At 37.9% G+C, this 19,414-nt stretch overlaps 1 pseudogene; it reads left to right on the top strand.

Annotated features, from left to right (window-relative positions):
- Positions 1-250: 250 nt before the first annotated feature.
- LOC102134716 (uncharacterized) overlaps positions 251-19,414 on the top strand; it is a 38,350-nt pseudogene continuing 19,186 nt past the window's right edge.

A 19,414-nucleotide genomic window follows, 5' to 3' on the forward strand; every position in this document is an offset into this window, starting at 1 on the left:
TTTGAGTAGCTGGTACTATGCCCACAACTTACCCAAGGTTTTACTATAAATTTCTTGTTCCATTAAAAAACCTTAGGCATAATAAATGATTGTGCAGGGGCTGAGTTTCACTGTTAGAACCACTAATGAAGGCAGACCCGGAGTCAGAGAATCCAAAGTATTAATGTGTTGAGTGGCATCATGAAAGTTCCAATCACATGAGATACCTGAGAACCTTAAGCTTGCTTTTCACAGATTTATTTTTAGGGCAATGACCCTGCACTTTGTGGCCCAGACCTACTTCTACTTGGTCCCAGTAAGTTTTCACCTTTAGAAGAGCTGAGAAATAGCTCAAGCTGAATAAAGTACCTAATAAAAAATTCTTGCCATAATTTAGTCAAGGTCTTCTTTGACTTTGACAGTTTGTTGACATTTGCAGTCTCTAAGAGTATGATCCTGCCTGATTAGACTGGGAATATAGTCAGCCCCATTTTTAAAAGACCAACTCTTACACAAAATTACTGGCCTATTAACTTTTCAGTATTACTCTTTGATACAACGCACATATGAGCTTCTCAGGTAAATATTTCACATGAGGACTCTTATGGAGTGGCCACAAATTCTTTAATCTTCCTCCTTTCAAGAAGTGAAGCCCATATGCTAGAATCTGTGTGGGCTCATGGCCCCTCTAACCAATGTGGTGTAGAAGAGAAAATACCATCTGATTTCTAAGGTGAGGTCATTAAAAAGCCATGTAGCTTCTGCCTTGTTCACCCTTGGAGCTCCCTGAGCCAGATAGAAGATTTCTGACTACCCTGAGACCACCATGCTGGAGGGTGCACAGGCAGATGCTCCACTGACAATCCCCACTGAGCCGGTCCTGCAGCCATCTCAGCCCAGGAGAGACATGTGAGTGAAGAAGCTGTCTTGGAAGTAAAACTCTAGCTCCAGTCATCCAAGTCACCCCAGCTATTTGAATCATCCCAGCTGAGGTCCCAGAGCCACCTCACCTTTCCAAGTTATTCACCACACCTCATTTCAGGCCCGGACTTGTTATAACAAGTACTTGGTGTCCATAAGAAAAAAAAAAATGTCCAAGTCCAGCTCCACTGAGATAGTGGAGGAGATGAATTCAAGACCCATAGGATTTGAACTGAACTTCCGGGGTCTCAGGGGCACAAAGATAGACAAACCCAGCAGAGATGTTGGCCTTGGGAGTCCATCTTTCTGAGCATTTTTGTGCACCAATACTACCTCCAGCTTCATTTTATTCTTTATTTTCTTTCTTCATTATGTTATATAAATGAATTTTCCTAAGCCATCTTCAATCTTTTTGGAAATCAAAGTAAAGTATAAATACACAAAGTTATGTTAAAAAGATGTTGAAGAAAACAGCAGTCTGATCAATTTTTGTTGAATTCATTCATTCAAGGTAAAAGCAGTGATAAAGTCCTGCCTTTCTCTCTATTCTGAGGATAGGTGCTGTCTTATCTTTTCTACTGACAAGATGCTACAGATTGAATATTTTTGTCCCCCCAAGATTTCTATGTTGAAATCCTAACCCCCAAACTGATAGTATTAGGAGTATCTAGTGGTGGGGCCTTTGGTAGGTGATTAGGTCACGGGGGCTCTGCCAATTTATTTATGTGCACAAGTTAAAAGGGCACAATGGTATTAGTGCCCTTATAAAAGGGACCCCAGAGAACTCCCTCACCCCTTCTCCGATGTAAGGACACATCAACACATCAAGGAGATGGCTGTTTATATGAACCAGGAAGCAGGCCCTCAACAGATACCAAATTTTCTGACACCTTGATCTTGGGCTTCCCAGCCTCCAGAACCATGAGAATAAATGTCTGTTGTTTATAATCCACCTATTCTATGGCATTTTGTTATAGAAGCCCAAGCATAAGGGATGATATCCCAGAATAAGAGATAATAACAACAAACAACTTGTTTTGTTTCTCAGATTGATGAAAACAATCTGGAAGCTGGTAGGGGGTGTTCAACTTATCTGTGATACATTCACATTATGGAATATTAAGGAACTCAATAGAGTAACATGTAATTGATCTGAAGGGATGTTTTGAAGGTGCGGAAATACAAAAAGTAAACTATAACCTTGTGCATATGGTAAGACCCGATTTGGAAAATAATAATAATAATAATAATACCACCAGCCAAAGTGCACACATATGCACACGAACATGTAGAAATATGTGAAAGGATTCTCACCAGATTGTTAGCACTTGTCACTTGGGGACCCAGAGATGGGAAGTGCAGGGGGTAAATGAGGTGAAAAGATTTTAATAGCTCATTTTGCCTTTATTTTCCTTTATACTATTTCACTTATTGCACTAAGTTCACATTACTCTTGCAATTTTTGAAGAGAAATTAAAGGGGGAAGGTTGTTGTTTATTTTTTAAGGCCTTAGAACATGCTTTTTTTTTCCTCTTTCCCCCATCCTCCCATGGTAATGTCTATTGATCTACTCTTAGCATCCTAGGTGCTACAGCACATGATTTAGAATTTGAAATTCTTTTCACTTTTAAATAACTTTATTGAGGTATATAATATATGTATAATAAAATCTGCCCATTGTAAGTGATTTTCAGGAAATTTATAGAACTGTGCAGTGAAACCCACAATCCAATTTTAGGATATTTCCGTCACCTGGCAAAATTCCCTTGTGCCCATTTGCAGTAAATTACTCCCACATATGCCCAGATCTTCTGTTTCTATAAATTGGTCTTTTCTAGATATTTCATTACAATGGAATTTTACATTATGTAGTCTTTTAATTCTGGCTTTTTTCGGGAACCATAATGTTTTTAAGGTCCTCCATGTTGCAGCATGTATCAGTAATCTGTTCTTTTCTTTTCTTCCCCACCCGCCCCCGAGATGGAGTCTCACTCTGTTGCTCTGTCACCTAGGCTGGAGTGCAGTGGTGCGATCTTGGCTCAAGCAACCTCTGCCTCTCGGGTTCAAGCAACTCTCCTGCCTCAGCCTCCCAAGTAGCTGGGATTCAGGCGCCCACCACCACGCCTGGCTAATTTTCTTATTTTTCGTAGAGATGGGGTTTTGCCATGTTGGCCAGGCTGGTCTCAAACTCCTGACCCCAGGTGATCTGCCCGCCTCAGCCTCCCAAAGTGCCGGGGTTACAAGCATGAGCCCCCGCGCCTGGCAATCTGTGCCTTTTTATTGCTAGTTTTTTTTTTTTTTTTTTACTTTTTTTTTTTTTTTTTTTTGAGACGGAGTCTCGCTCTGTCACCCAGGCTGGAGTGCAGTGGCCGGATCTCAGCTCACTGCAAGCTCCGCCTCCCGGTTTCACGCCATTCTCCTGCCTCAGCCTCCCGAGTAGCTGGGACTACAGGCGCTCGCCACCTCACCCGGCTAGTTTTTTGTATTTTTTAGTAGAGACGGGGTTTCACCCTGTTAGCCAGGATGGTCCGGATCTCCTGACCTCGTGATCCGCCCACCCTCAGCCTCCCAAAGTGCTGGGATTACAGGCTTGAGCCACCGCGCCTGGCTTATTGCTAGTTTTTAATTTTATAGACATATCACCTTGTTTAATCTTTTCACCACTTGATGACATTTCGGTTGTTTCCACTTTTTTGGCTATTATTAATACTGCTGCTGTGAACATTTGTGTACATACACCTATTATGTACCCACCAAACTGGAATTTGAAACTTCAACAAAGAAGGTGTGAGGTCATTGATAGAGGAGAAGGGACATTTTATTAGTGATCAAGGCACAATTCATTATACACACGTTGAGCCATTGAGAGCTCCTCGAATACACCATATTTTCGTACATAGCTAGTAAGTGAAACATTAGGTGGCCCCTCAGTACTTATTTTAATTATCTACCTCTTTTGGATAAATGCAAGCAAAAATCCTAACATTTATAGTTTGTTAAAACCTGTAAACAAATACCCAATTAGCAGCAATCTCATTGAGACTATCAGAAGCTGAAAGAAACCACACTCAACTTCATAACTCAAGTAGAATTCCCCTTGCAAAAAAAAAAAAAAATCCATGGTAGTACTGGACTCAATACACAATTTTGCTACCATGTAACCAATAAAAAAAAGTTTGCATAAGGTCAACGACCTCTAAACACAAATTCACATTTTTGGCAAATAATCTCCAAGGTTTAATTGGTTTACATCAAACAACTCCAAACAGCATGTCAGTCATTTTTATTAGTACGGGGCACATTTCACAAGTAATTTTGTCTAGAGGGTTCACTGAGAAGCTTTCAAACTCAGACATTCCTCAGATGGATTTCTGAGATTTTTCTCGGGGTAATTCTGCTTTGAAAATCTTCCGGGCTAAAATTGCCAAAGCCACAGTCTACAGAGTAGACCTTTGGAACTTTGCTGATTGATCTGCCCTTATCCTGGAGCAGACCCAGAATTGTATTCTGAGAAAAATCTATTAACTGTCTATAGTGCCCCCAGGCCTTCTCCATGCAGAGGTAGGCCAATGTCTATTCAAGACAAAGTCTAGTTTAGGCACCTTAGTTTTCATAAGAGGACACTAACTTTTTCTCTTTGCACAATTGAGCTCTAAAATACATACTTTTTGAAGTATATTAGCTTTACAATACATGTGCTTCAATCATAACACCAAATAATTGCTCTAAGGCATTTTTTCAGATAATAAAATACCTGACAGTCACTACCCAACTTTTATCAAAAGTCAAGATGTAAGAAATAATATTCATAGAGGACTGATTAAAGGAAATAAAGTCTACCCAGCCCAACAAACAGTTTAGATTTTTATCCCTGGATCAATCCAGGCATGCAATGTGGCTGAAGTATAAGTTATGGTAAGGGAGAGGCTGGAGAAGGTTGTAGAGAGGCAGACAGGCTTGGGATTATATTTAAAAGGCCTTATAGCCCATTTATTCAGTCACCATAAAACACTATGTCATCAAAGGATTTGAGATAGGTAGGACACTGTTACATAAGACCAGGTAAAAGGTGATTAACATCTGAGCAGAAAGAGTTATAATTTGAATTTAAATTCAACAGGATTGAAAATTGGTTGAATGTAGGAGAGAAAGGAAAACAGTCAAGATGACTCCCATAGCATGGGCCATGAGTGGAGAATACAGGAGAAACAGGTTTGGGCAATAAGTTAGTAAGCTCAGTGTCAGAAATGCTGAGTTTGATAGCCCATGGAGCATCCCCAGAAATGACTTACTGAGTTATTATGAATCTGAAGCTTGGAGGATATGGGCTGGTGATACAGGTTTGAGAATCATCAGCTAATAAAAGACAATTAAAACGATAACGGCTACCTATGTACTACGTCTCCTAGGCCAAGTCAACTCTCTATGCCTCCATTTTCTGATTTGTAAAGTGAAGATTATCATACCTAATTGAGGGTTACTTAAGAAAATTACTATACTTTTGCTTAGTATGCTCTTGATATATGTCAGTTGTTTAAAAGACTAAATTAATTGTCAAGATTGCCTTGGAAGACCACATAGAACAACGGCTATTACACTTTTGGAGAGATATTAATGCTTTCAAGAATAGCTATAAACTATGGACTTTCTTATTAGAAAATTACACATAATCAAACACCCAAATTTTTGCACAGAATTTCAAGAGGTCTGTGGATCACTAAAGAACCTGGGTTTAAATTTTTTTGATGTATAGGGAGAAGAGGGAAAATCTGAGAATCAAATAGGAAAAAAAAAAATTAAGAAATGAGCAGAGTAGGAGAAGACCAAGAAGAGATTATCAGAAAGCCACAAACATCAAACAGTTTCAAGAAGATGTTGTGACCAATTTTCCCAAATCTGGCAAGTAGGGTCAATAAGATGAGTTAAAATGATCATTGGCAACGTTCACAAATTGTTTCAGTCTAGTGATGGGAGAGAAAATTAGAGATGAGTCAGTTAAGGAGTGAAAAGGGAGTGGAAAAGTAGTGGCAACTCATGGACAAAAAGGAAGAAAAAAGATGGAATGAAAGACAAAGGAGAATTTGTAGTTAAAAAAAAGACTGATTTTCTGTTTGCTGTGTTTGTTTTGTTTTTTGGTCATGAGAATTTATTTTTTGCTGTTTTGGGGTATTTTGTTTGTTCACTTTTTAAGGATGAGAGAGCTTTGGGGTGTATGGACTCAGGATTGGCGCCAACAGAAGGGCTAAGGTGGAAGATGAGAACAGAGAGGGAATGACTGATGAAGCAACATTCCAGGAATGGAGATGGGAAGGAAACAAATGGAATCAAGGGCTCCAGGAGAGGGCTTGGCTTTGTGCTAGAAGGACACATCATCCTCCAAATATGTGGAAAGGAGTTAAGAAAGTGTCTATATATTAGTAAGCGCTGGGCAGGGCTGACAATTGATGGATGACCACAACTTTCTCAAGTAAGAAACAAGGTGGTTTTTGGGAGGCTGAGGCAGGGGAATCGCTTGAACCTGGAAGGCAGAGGTTGCAGTTAGCCGAGATCGCACCACTGCACTCCAGCCTGGTGACAGAGCAAGACTCCATCCCCTCCTCCAAAAAACAAAAAAAAACAAAAAACAAAAAAAAAAAAAAAAAGAGAGAGAGAGAAAAAAAAAAAAGAAAGAAAAAATAAACCAAAAAAGAAACAAGGTGGTTTACTGAGAACATTGGCAGTTAAATGTTGAGGAAAATGATGAAGATTTGGAATAGAAGCCAAAGAGGATGATAAAGAAAGCTGAGCAAAACAAGTAAACTTGTATTACTCTGGATTAAGCTCTTGGAACTCATTTCTCACAAGTTTTTAAAATCTTGATAACCCCTGATGACAGAACACACCGAAGAAGTATTTTGGCAATTAGTCTTCCTGTTTCACTAGCAACTGTGTTTAGACAAAATCATTATAATTACATCTTAAGCATCTTGTAATATATTAGACTTACAAAACTGCAAACACTATACTAGATATTATGTATGTATATATTATATTTATGTGATATAGATCATATACATTATGGGATACTAACTGCCAAAATTTTACTTCATGTTTTGAAGTGCTTAGTGTTCAATGCTTATTTTAGCCAGCTGCTATGTTTTCAGAGAGTGATTTGTTTTAGTCTTCTCTTCCTTGCAGAATCATAAGGATCCTCAGCTTATGAGAGCAGTTTCTTCAAGAATCTGCTTATTAGAGTAAATAGAATGAATTTCATTTCGTACAGTTACTACTACAACATTTGATGATACCAAAAGCAAAGTGAAACCCGAAGCATGTTGACATAATAAATTACAACACTTTCCATAAGTAGCATTCTTTATTTTCTGAACCCAAAGGTCTGTGTCCTTTTGTAATGAACCAGCATCTCAGGCAAATGTTCTTGTGAGGAGGCTAATTTTTCCCACTGGATTTAGCACTTAAAACAGAAGCTGTCCCTACCACCAGCGCACTTTCTAAATACGAAGAGCCCTGTTATAAGAGTTTCATCTGAGTTGTTTTTCTTTTTTCTTTTAGATTATGTGGGAAATGTGTTGTACGTTTGCACTTAGTATTTGTGCGAATATTTTAAACCTTTTTCTCCATGTTGAAGCTGGTGTCGGTTATAGTTATATGAATAAGGAAGGGAAAGAGGTGAAAGGACAATATAGTTTGAAGTATTTAAAGCCCTAAAACTTAAAAAAAAAACCAGGAATTAAATCTAAAGGCATTCAAGTTTTTTATGACTTATGAAAATTTAAAGAGCAGTACCGGCCGGGGCGCGGTGGCTCACGCCTGTAATCCCAACACTTTGGGAGACCGAGGCGGCGGATCACCAGGTCAGGAGATGGAGACCATCCTGGCTAACACGGTGAAACCCCGTCTCTACTAAACATCCAAAAATAACCAGGCATGGCGGGCGCCTGTAGTCCCAGCTACTCAGGAGGTTGAGGGAGGCTGAGGCAGGAGAATGGCGTGAACCCGGGAGGCGGAGCTTGCAGTGAGCTGAGATCGCACCACTGCACTCCGGCCTGGTCGACAGAGAGAGATTGTCTCCAAAAAAAAAAAAAAAAAAAAAAAAAAAAAAAAAGAGCAGTACCAAAAATATGTAAGGTTTTCTTAGAAAATACAACGTGCTAATCTGAAAAGGAAAATAATGTATTTGCCACATTTAACAAACACTTATGAACCAAGATAAAACAAATAGCCCATAAATTTGGTGTTGTCCCTTTAATGTACATGTCTATAGTGCCACCATGTGGTACTACCAGTGTTATAAATATTTCTAAATACAGTAATTCAGATATTCTGAAAGTTAAACACTAGATGGCAGTATATTTCCCTTTAAAATTGTTTATCCACGTTCAAAGGCAGTATCTATTTTTTATGGTATAACTTTGTTCAAAAGTAAAAAAAAAAAAACTACAGTTTTTAAAATAATATGCTTTGTAACATAAACTGATTGCATTAAAAAGTATGCTTTTAATCATCATTTATTTCTCAAACAGAAGCAAAATATTAAAATAACTACTTGCTTCCTTTATTAGCATGCCCAACCTAGGCAAAAGAATCTCACCAATTTTTTCTTCTTCTACTAAAGTCCTGTGATTAGCACAGTAGGATTCAACTGTATTGGTTCTACATAATTACTAATTAACAAAATTTTACTAAGTAAAGACTTAGAGGCAGAAAAAACAATGAGAAATTTATGCAAATAGTCAGCTTAGGTTCATTTATGTACTGTCTTCAATGGCTAAAGAAGAAATATGGGCAGGGGAGGGCTATGACTTTCATTCTGTCTCCCTTTCATCCTGCTTCTGAGGCTAAGGGTTCTTTCTAATTTACCCTGGCAATCAGAAAGAAATACTCTATGCCATCCTGAAATACAAATCCAAGATGCATTCTTCAGGAGGTTTTCCTAGTTGCAAACAGCAAGTGCTATATCATATATCAGCATCCAACACAGTCATGGCTTTTTGTATAGAAATATGTCTTTTTCTTAATATAAACAAATTCCAGATCTTCCAAAACTGTCAAAGGATCACGAGACACACAAAAAACGTTAGCAGTAGCATGAAGCCCCACCTCTAGTTAGCAATTAATTTCTCCTTTGGGCTCTTGCTTCTGACATCTGCCTCTACTAGGTAGGTTTGAGACAAGAAGTAAAGGAATGTCCGTTTACCTTTAATATCCTAGCCTATTTTTGGACACAGACCCTGCCTTTAACACCAGCAAGCAAAACTACAACAGAGCTAACATATTTAAATAAGACTTCGCTAAATAAAAAGGAATAACTATAGATAGCTTGATAGAAACAGAATTACATTAACTCTATCAGAACTAGTTTCCTGATAGTTTTTATGATTAATATGTAAAAATATTTAACTATCCCCTTGATTTTTGAGTACTCACTGGGAGAAAGTTAAACCATGTCCTTTCCCTGGAATGATTCTAATTCCTCACAAGAAAAAACTTTATCTCGGAAACCTTGAGTCCTGATAGAATTTGATTCCCTTGAAGATAGCATTGAGGGGTGGAAGGTGGCAAGGAAATAGCCTTTTTGTGCTTTGGAACTAAAAATATGTAGAAGTGACTCTCACCAATAACCCTCTCCTCACACACGCAGAAAATCGGAACTTTGGGAAGGTGCATGAGGCAAGTGGGCTAAATTGTTTGAAAAGGGGCCTGTCATAATGAGTGGAGGGGTAAGTGGCTGAGCCCAAGTACGAGAGTCCTCCAAGAGGAAGAGGGAAGACCAGGCTGCATGTTCCCACCAGCTCCCAAACAGATGGTGACCAAAACTTCACCCCCAAATTGAACAACACTTCTGAACAACCAAAGGGTCAAAGAAGAAATTTTAAAAAATAACTTGAGACAAACAAAAATGGCAACACAACATACCAAAACTTACCAGATGCAGCAAAAGCAGTTCTAGGAGAGAAGTCTATAGCAACAAATGCCAATATTAAGAAAAAGTTAAGTTCTCAGATAACTTTATACCTCAAGGAACTAGAAAAAAGAAAAAAAAAAGAAAGAACAAACCAAACCCAAAGGTAGTAGAAGAAAGGAAATAATAAAGTTTAGAGCAGAAATAAATGAAATAGAGACTAGAAGAACAATAGAAAAGATCAACAAACTAAAAGTTTGTTTTTTGAAAAGATAAACAAAATTGACAAACCTTTAGCTAGACTAACCAAGAGAAAAAAAAGAATACTCAAATAAAACTACAAGTGAAAAAATAATTAATACCACAGAAAGGTGATAGGTAATAAGAGGCTACTATGAACAATTGCACACCAAACTGGATAACCTAGAAGAAATGGATAAATTCTTTTTAACGTAAAACTTACCAAGACAGAATTAGGAAGAAATAGAAACTCTGAACAGACCAATACCAAGTAAGAAAGTTGAAATACTGATAAAAAAAAATGTCCCACCAAAGAAAAGTCCATTACCTGATGGCTTCACTGGTAAATTCTACCAAGCATTTAAAGAAGAATTAATGCCAATTCTTCTCAAACTCTTCTAAAAATTGAAGAGAAGGAAACACTTCCAAAATCACTTCATGAGACCAACATTACCCTGTACCGAAGCCAAAGATATTATTTTAAAAAATCACAGGCCAATATCCCTGATTAATGTAGATGCAAAAATCCTCAACAAAAACAATACTAGCAAACTGAATTCAACAACACATTAAAATGATCACATACCACATTCAAGTGGGATTTATCCCTGGCATGCAAAGATGGTTCAACATATGTAAATCAATCAATGTAATCCACCACATTAACAGAATGAAGGATAAAAATCATATAATCATATAATCATCTCAATAAATGCAGAAAAAGTATCTGACAAAACACTACATCCTTTCATCATAAAAACTATCAACAAATTAGGCAGAGAAAGAAAGTACATCAACACAATAAGACCATAAATGTCAAACCTGTAAATAACATTATACTCAATGATGAAAGTTGAAAGCTTTTCTGCAAAGATTAAGAATAGAGTAAGGGTGTCCACTATCACTACTTATATTTAATATAGTACTGGAAATCAGAGCTAGAGAAATGGGTCGAAAAAAAAATAAATAAAAAGCATCCAAATTACAAACATAGATGTAAAATTGTGTGTTTGCAAATGATATACTCTTATATAGAAAAAGCCCTACAGCTCCACCAAAAAAAGTATTAAACTAATAAACAAATTCAGTAAAGTTTCAGAATACAAAGTCAATATACAAAAGTCAGTTGCATTTTTATACCTAACAATGAACTAACAAAAAAGAAGTTTAAAAAATCCCCATTTACAAAATCAACAAAAAGAATAAAATACTTGGAAAGAAATGTATTCAAAGAGGTGAAAGATCTTTGAACTGAAAACTATAAATCACAGATGAAAGAAATTCAAGAAGAAACAAAAAAAAGAAAGATATCCCATGTGAATATCAATATTGTTAAAATGTCCACAGTACCAAAAGCAATCTACAGATTCAGTGCAATCCCTATCAAAATGTCAATGGAATTTTTACATAAATAGAAAAATCAATTCTAAAATTCATATGAAATCACAAAAAACCCTGAATAGCCACACAATCTTGAGCAAGAACAAAGCTGGAGGCGTCATATTTCCCGGTTTCAAAATATATCGTAAAGCTTCAGTAATCAAAACAGTATGGTACTAACATAAAAGCAGACATATAAACCAAGGAAACAAAATAAAGAGTACAGAAATAAATCCATGCATTTATGGTCAACTACAAAGGTGCCAAACACATGTTTGTGAAAGGATAGTCTCTTTAATAAATGATGTCAGGAAAACTGGATATCTACATGCAGAAAAATAAAATTGTACCCTTATCTCACACTATATACAAAAATCAACTCAAAATGGATTAAAGACTTGAAGCTATAAAACTACTAGAAGAAAATAGGTGAAAGCTTCTTGACATTGCTCTGGGCAATGATTTTTTTTTTTTACTATATGACCTCAAAAGCATGGTCAACAAAGGCCGGGCATGGTGGCTTGTGCCTGTAATTCCAGCACTTTGGGAGGCCAAGGTGGGTGGATCACCTGAAGTCAGGAGTTTGAGACCAGCCTGGCCAATGTGGTGAAACCCCGTCTCTACTAAAAATACAAAAATTAGCCAGGTGTGGTGGCAGGTGCCTATAATTCCAGCTACTCAGGAGGCTCAGGCAGGAGAATTGTTTGAACCTGAGAGGCAGGGGTTGCAGTGAGCCGAGACCATGCCATTGCACTCCAGCCTGGGCAACAAGGAGCAAAAACTCCATCTCAAAAAATAAAAATAAATAAATAAAAGCATGGGCAACAAAAGCATAAATAGACAAGTGGGGTTGGATTAAATTAAAAAGCTCTGCACAGCAAAAGAAACAACAAAGTGAAGAGACCATGTATGGAATGGGAGAAAATAAATGAAAATCATACATCTGATAAGGGCTTAACATCCAAAATATGTAAGAAACTCAAACAACTCAACAGTAAAAACAAGAAACCCCAATATGAAAATAGGCAAAGGACCTGAATAAACAGTTCTCAAAGAAGTATAAATGGCCAACAGGTATATGAAAAAATGCTCAGCATTACTAATCATCAAAGGAATATAAACCAAATCCATAATGAGATAACACCTCACAACTGCTAAAATGACTATTATAGGCTGCGCGTAGTGGCTCACACCTGTAATCCCAGCACTTGGGAGGCCGAGGCGGGTGGATCACAAGTTCAGGAGATCAACACTGTCTTGGCCAACCCAGTGAAACCCCATCTTTACTAAAAATACCAAAATTAGTTGGGCATGGTGGTGGGCACCTGTAATCCCAGCTACTTGGGAGGCTGAGGCAGAATTGCTTGAACCCAGGAGGCAGAGGTTGCAGTGAGCTGAGGTCAAGCCATTGCACTCCAGCCTGGGTGACAGAGCAAGACTCTGTCTCAAAAAACAAAACAAAACAAAAAACAAGAAACAAAAAACAAAACACACACACACACAAAAGCTATTATCGAAAAGTCTAAAGATAACAAATTTTGGTGGATTTAGAAAAATGGGACTTTCGCACACCATTTATAGGAATATAAAATGGTACAACTATTATGAAAAACAGTATAGAGTTTCCTCAAAAAACTAAAAATAGGACTACCATATGATCCAGTAATCCTACTTCTGGGTATATATCCAATGGAAATGAAATAAGTATCTCAAGAAGATATCTGCACACATGTGTTCATTGCAACATTATTCACAATAGCTAAGATATAGAATCAACCTAAGTGCCCATAAATGGATAAAGAAAATGTGGTATTATACACAATGGAATACTATTCAGCCATTAAAAATGAGGGAAATTCTGCCTTTTGCAACAACAAGGATGAACCTGGCAAGCCTTATGCTAAGTGAAATAAGCTGGACACATAAAGACAAATGCTACATGATTATAAATACTCATATGTGGAATATAAGCAAGTTGATTTCATGAAAGTAGAGAATAGAGAGGTGGTTGCTGGGGGCTGGGGGCTGGGCAAAAGGGGAAGATGTTGGCCAAAGGGTACAAGGTTTCAGATATGTAGGATGAATAAATTCTGAAAATATAATGTACAGCATGGTGACTATACTTAATGTACTGTATACTTGAAATTTGCCAAGGGAGGAGATCTTAAGTGTTCTCACCACACACACAGGCACACACCCATGCACACACACACACACACACACACACACACAATGGTCACTATGTGAGGTGATAAATATGTTAATTATCTTGATTGTGGTAACCATTTCACAATATATAAGTGTATCAAAACATCATATTGTATACCCTAAGTCTATATGATTTTTATTTGTCAATTATAACTCAATAAAGCTGGAAAGAAAAGACCCAAACGTAGGCCCCCTAGATATGGCAGAATATCATATATAGAATGCACTATGGGAGCCTGGGCCCTGGTCGTGGGCCTGGGAGCCTCAGCAGAAATCTCTGTGACTGGGTTTAGCACTAGAGAGGAAATCACAGAAAATACCTCCTCTCTTTGCCTGGACTGCAGGACCATCCTGGGCAATAAAAACTGATAGCAACAATACAGACTGCATGGGAGCTTCTCCCCATTTTTCTGGGTGAGTGAGGCCTAGGTTTCTCATGCAATCCCAAGGGGACAGGGTGTCCCCTGACAATTTATTATATTAAAATTGAATTTCTGCTGGGGGTGGTGGCTCATGCCTGTAATCCCAGCACTCTGGGAGGCTGAGGCATGTGGATTGCTTGAGCTCAAGAGTTTGAGACCAGCCTGGGAAGCATGGTGAAACCTCGTCTCTACAAGAAATACAGGAAAATTAGTGAGGAGCGGTGACACACAACTGTGGTCCCAGCTACTCAGGAAGCTGAGGTGGGAGGATCGCTTGAGTCCAGGAGGTCGAGGCTGCAATAACCAGTCATTGTGCCACTGCACTCCAGCCTGGGTGACAGATCAAGACCCTGTCTTTAAAACATATATATATATATGTAGAACTTCTTGTCCATACTAAGGAATGGAGGGATGAACCAGACAAATAGTAGGGAAATGTGACATTTAAAAATACTGAGTATAAACTGAGCAATGTCATTCTTTACATAGATAATATAGCTCACACATCATGATGTGCACTCCTTGAAGCCTGGCTGCTGAATCAAGGCTCTAGCATCCAAGTGAGTGACAGGCACTGTCGTAGGACTCACCAGATATGATTTGGATATTTGTCCTCCCCAAATCTCATATTGAAATGTAATCACCAAGGCTGGAGGTGGGGCCTACTGGGAGGTGCTCAGGTCATGGGGGCAGATACATCATGTCTTGGTGTCGTCCTTGTGATAATGAGGACGAGATCATAGTTATTTAAAAGTGTAGGGCACCTCCCTGCACCTTGCTCCCACTCTCGCCATGTGATGTGCTTGCAAAGCTCCCTGAGGCCCCCAAGAAGCCAAGCCAAGATGCTGGTGCCATGCTTGTACAGCCTGAAGAACCATGAGCCAATTAATCCTCTTTTCTTTATATATTACCCAGTCTGGGTATTTATAGCAACACAAAAATGACCTAACACACCACCTCTCATAAGTACAAGCACAGTGTCTCTGAATTTTTTAGATAAAGAGATTAAGACTCAGAAGAACAGGTGAATTTCTTCTTCCAACCAATGTTAGTCCAGTTCTAAGAGGGGAATTTCTTCTTCCAACCAATGCTGGTCTAGTTCCTGGCTGAGAATCTCCATTTCTCAGAGTGGCTGACCTCAGGGATTAGCACTCCCTTGATCAGAGATGATATCTACAAATAGGAGTGTGGCCTCCCAGCCTCCATAAAATCTCGCAATAAAACAGACTAACCACCTTTACTCACACAGAAGACAGAAAAAAACAGTATACAAATGTGTATTTTGTTATATCCCCAAATCCCATCATTACAATTTGACATAGCATAATAATTATTAAATATTTTCCTTTTCAGAGGAACACTTCTTGTTCTAATCTTTAGTTCACCCTGCAGTAATGTTGGAGAACAGCTGTGGAAAGAGGAAATAATCCTTCTGTTCCCCACCCTACCACCTCTATCACTATTAAACACATTTTTGTTTTCAGGCTCACAAATTTCTGAACGTGTATTCCCCATACAGTTTTACAAAGTGACTCTTTTTTTCAGATCTTGAAATTAATACTTCTTGAATTTAGTATGCAAACATGCAAGTATTCTGGAAATGCAACAGATCCCAGATGACTAGCTAAACCTTAGAGACTGTATGACAAAGCACTTTGAGCTCCCAAGACATGTCAAGGCCTTCCCCGAGAGTGGCCTTCCCATGCTTGTAGTGTTGGGTTAACATTTCCTTTGGGTAATTTGAATACTTCAGCTTCCTCAGGCTGCAGGTCCTAAATACATGGAGAATGGTTTACTACCTCTTTGAGTTCTGGCTTATTAATTATAGCAATTATTTTGTTCACCTCTACAGGATGTCAAAATGTCATTTATCTGCTTAATCAGCACATCAGGAAATAAAAAGCCATTGCCTATGTAAGAAATACTGACCTGATGAAATATCTTGGAGGCATTCCTCAGTACTAATTAAAATAATAGACATTGTCACATGGTGCAATTATTTTCCAGAAAACAGCTGACGTGTACACACTAAGCTTGGCAAAATTCCTGGCCAATTTCGCAAGAATGTTTATTCCAAACTGAGATCATCTTTTTTAAAAAAGAAAAAAGACACAGACAAAGGGGGTAAGGAGTGAGGCGGAGATGAAAGTGCAGAGGAAGCAAAGGAAGGGTAGGAGAGAGAAAGGAAGGAAGGGTCAAAGGGAGGGAGGAAGAAAAAAAATAAGGAAGGGTTCTTAATAAATCAAGAGAAGACATTAGATTTTAAAGCTGTCTTTTCTCTATCTGACCAGATACCTACCTAATCCTGCAATGAAATTTTATTAATTACAGAGGAGGTAAAATATTTCATTTTTACCAGAGATTCATTAATTTAAAATGTTCTAACCTCAAATTCACATTACAGAATCATAGTATTAGGGCTTTTTCAGATTTTAATAATTTCCCTAATTAACATAAATGATTTTAAAGGAAATTAATCAAGAAAGACTTTATTTCAGAAAGGTTTATGGAAGAGGAAAATATAGAGTGAACATTTAGGGATAAAGATAAACATTATAGAAATGCAGAGTCATGACTGATGCATTCCAATCTTGTGTATGTCTGGAATACATCTGCAAATCATCTGCTCAGCCTTCAGAATAGTCTGTACACACACAGATACAGCCACACATACACCCAGAGAAACCCAGGCATTGTCAAGCCTAGAGGAAGCCAATGTTGACATGTCAGTCCCTTATCTGGTAAGAAGGAAGCATGAACTGCTCTATCACACTTAATTTGCCTCTGATTTCTGGATCCTACTAAAAAGCAAGGAGGACGAAATTTTTTTTCTTTTCTATTGATTCAGAATCTGGAATTTTGACTACAAAAAGAAATTTTTTTTTGAAAGCTTGCCATTAGTCTAAGGCAAGGGGTTACTTAGGGATTGAAATGTATTAGCTGCTAATGTTTGGCTTAGTGAGAATATCAGGATTTGGGAAATAGAGTTTGTAGTTTGCTTAAAATTTACTGTAGACCTCCAAATATTAAGATTTTAACATTTGTATTATTAATGATAATATTATTCTTTTTAAATCTGCATTGTTTTTCTAAATGTTGGGTTCTAGAGAAATATATTTGAATAGCACTTGCAACTTCCATGAGTTTCTTACCAATAGTAAAGTTATATGGTAAGAATCCCAGATAATGCCTTCACAATTCAATTTGGAAGATGATGTATAATTTAAATATATTATGTTAAGTTTGCTTTAAGTGCTCATTCAGCAAACTATGTGCAAAAAAATGCAGATAGAATGATGGATAGTTAGATTAAATTATCGACTTCCTGAACTTTCCACTTTATAGATTCTCATTCTGAAAGGATTTCAATTAAGGGGAAGAAGTAGTGTAGTCTTAATATAAAAGTATGAAGTAGGTTATGAATAAGCTTTTATTTTGTGAGTTTCTAATCAATAAGCTCATAATTGTTCATGGTAACTCTTTTAGGCTAAACAAGATTATCAACATCATGACATTTTCTCCTTGCTTGGTCTTCATTTTATATAGAGATTCTTCCCTCAGGAATAAAAAAAGTCAGAAAAAAATTTCCTTAGGTTAGGTACAGTAAATGAGTGAATTATAACTGTACCTTCATTAACATTTTAGTTGTATTACAGTCAACAAGGAAAAAATGGTCAAAGGATATTTATTATGTTTACAATGTTAACTCTTTCACATAACCAGCCTCTTTTTTTCCCCGAGTAAATGCATTTTATCACATTTTCTTGCAAATTCGTATCTTCTCTTCTTCCCTTCACAAAAAAATTTAACCCACTCACATTCTTTAAGAAAGCATTGATGAGACTAGAAATGATCAGGATTACAGATGTCAAATTAATGTAACATATTCCTTCAATCCAACATGCATTGAGCTTCTACTACACGCCAGGTGCTTTGTTAGATGCTGGAGATGCAAGTTAAATAAGATGCATAGGGCCTTAACTCAAGGAGGTGGCAATCTATTGGAGAAGACACTACCAACCGGAATACAATGTGAGCTTTTTACTGTGGAAGTATAGCAGTTGGAACACTTTGGTTGCAAATGACAGAAAACACGATTCAAACTGGCTTAGACAACAAAGAAATGAACTGGTTCACATGACAAAATTGGAGAAGGGGGAATGGTACATACAGCATATCTCAATCCAGAGATTCAAGTGATGTCACTGGAATTGGTTTGTGCACCTCTCTTAGTTCTACCTTCATCTGCATTGGATTTGTTCTCAAGCTCCAGTGAAGACTGGCAACTCCCAGCTCATTTCTTACTATGTATTATTTGAGAAGATTACTCTTTTAGTAACTCACATTGACAGAGGGGTCAGATTTGTAGAAGTTAATAATGCATCTTTATTTCGTCTTTCCTTTCCTCTTGGTTCTGCACTTCTGCTTTCCAGAATCATATTTCTAAGTAAACTTCCTGTACATAAGTCTTTGTCTTAGGATCTGCTTTGGAGAGACCCAACCTATGACTGGGATGTTATTCCAGCACACATTAACCCCTAAATTTGCCCCTGATCTATTATCACAGACTCCTAACAACCATGTTTCTACGATGTAGTCATGGTTCCCTGGTCATACCTGATAAAACTAGGGAAAGAAGCCTAATAGACAAGGTGGGCCGCTCAGAAATTTCCCCAGGGGTTGGGAAATGGATTGAGGAAAAGTTGTTCTCACTGTGGTGGACGAAGCTTAATGACTCACTTTACAACTTTGTTGGAGCACACTCAGAGAGCTGATGATCAGAACTGAGGAACTTCATCCATAAGCAGTTGTCAAACCATTGGGAGTTGGAAATAGACCATGGTGAAAGTACCTACATTAGAAAAATCAGCAGCTGTTACAAATCCGGTCTTTTTCCACACAGACAGCCAATTTGCTAGCACACCACTGCCTTCTTCCCTTTGTAGTATTCTAACACCTGAGAAAGGATGAGTGCCTTTGTTCTGTTTACAGAGCAAAGTACAGACCAAGCAATATGAGTCAGGCAAAATCAAATAATCCCCAAACTAAGAGCTTTGTTAACTCCTGTTGGGGCACACAACTTTGGGCTGAGGTCTCTCCTGAAATGAAGACCTCGCCTGAAATGAATTATTCTTATAAAATAATTTTCTCTGGGCCCACAGCGCAGGTTCCAATTGATCTAGTAACCTATTTTTGGGCTTAGAAACTAAACTGAGCTTGCCAGAGACCATCTTTGGTCTGGTCTGGTTACTACCAGGAGACAAAGGACAAGTGGCAACACAGGTCCATGAATTAACAAAAGACAAGAGAGACATGGGACTGTGCCACCCACAATCTGAAGCCATGACCTCATCATTAATTA

This window comes from Macaca fascicularis, chromosome 5, assembly GCF_037993035.2.
Source record: "Macaca fascicularis isolate 582-1 chromosome 5, T2T-MFA8v1.1".
Taxonomy (NCBI): domain Eukaryota; kingdom Metazoa; phylum Chordata; class Mammalia; order Primates; family Cercopithecidae; genus Macaca; species Macaca fascicularis.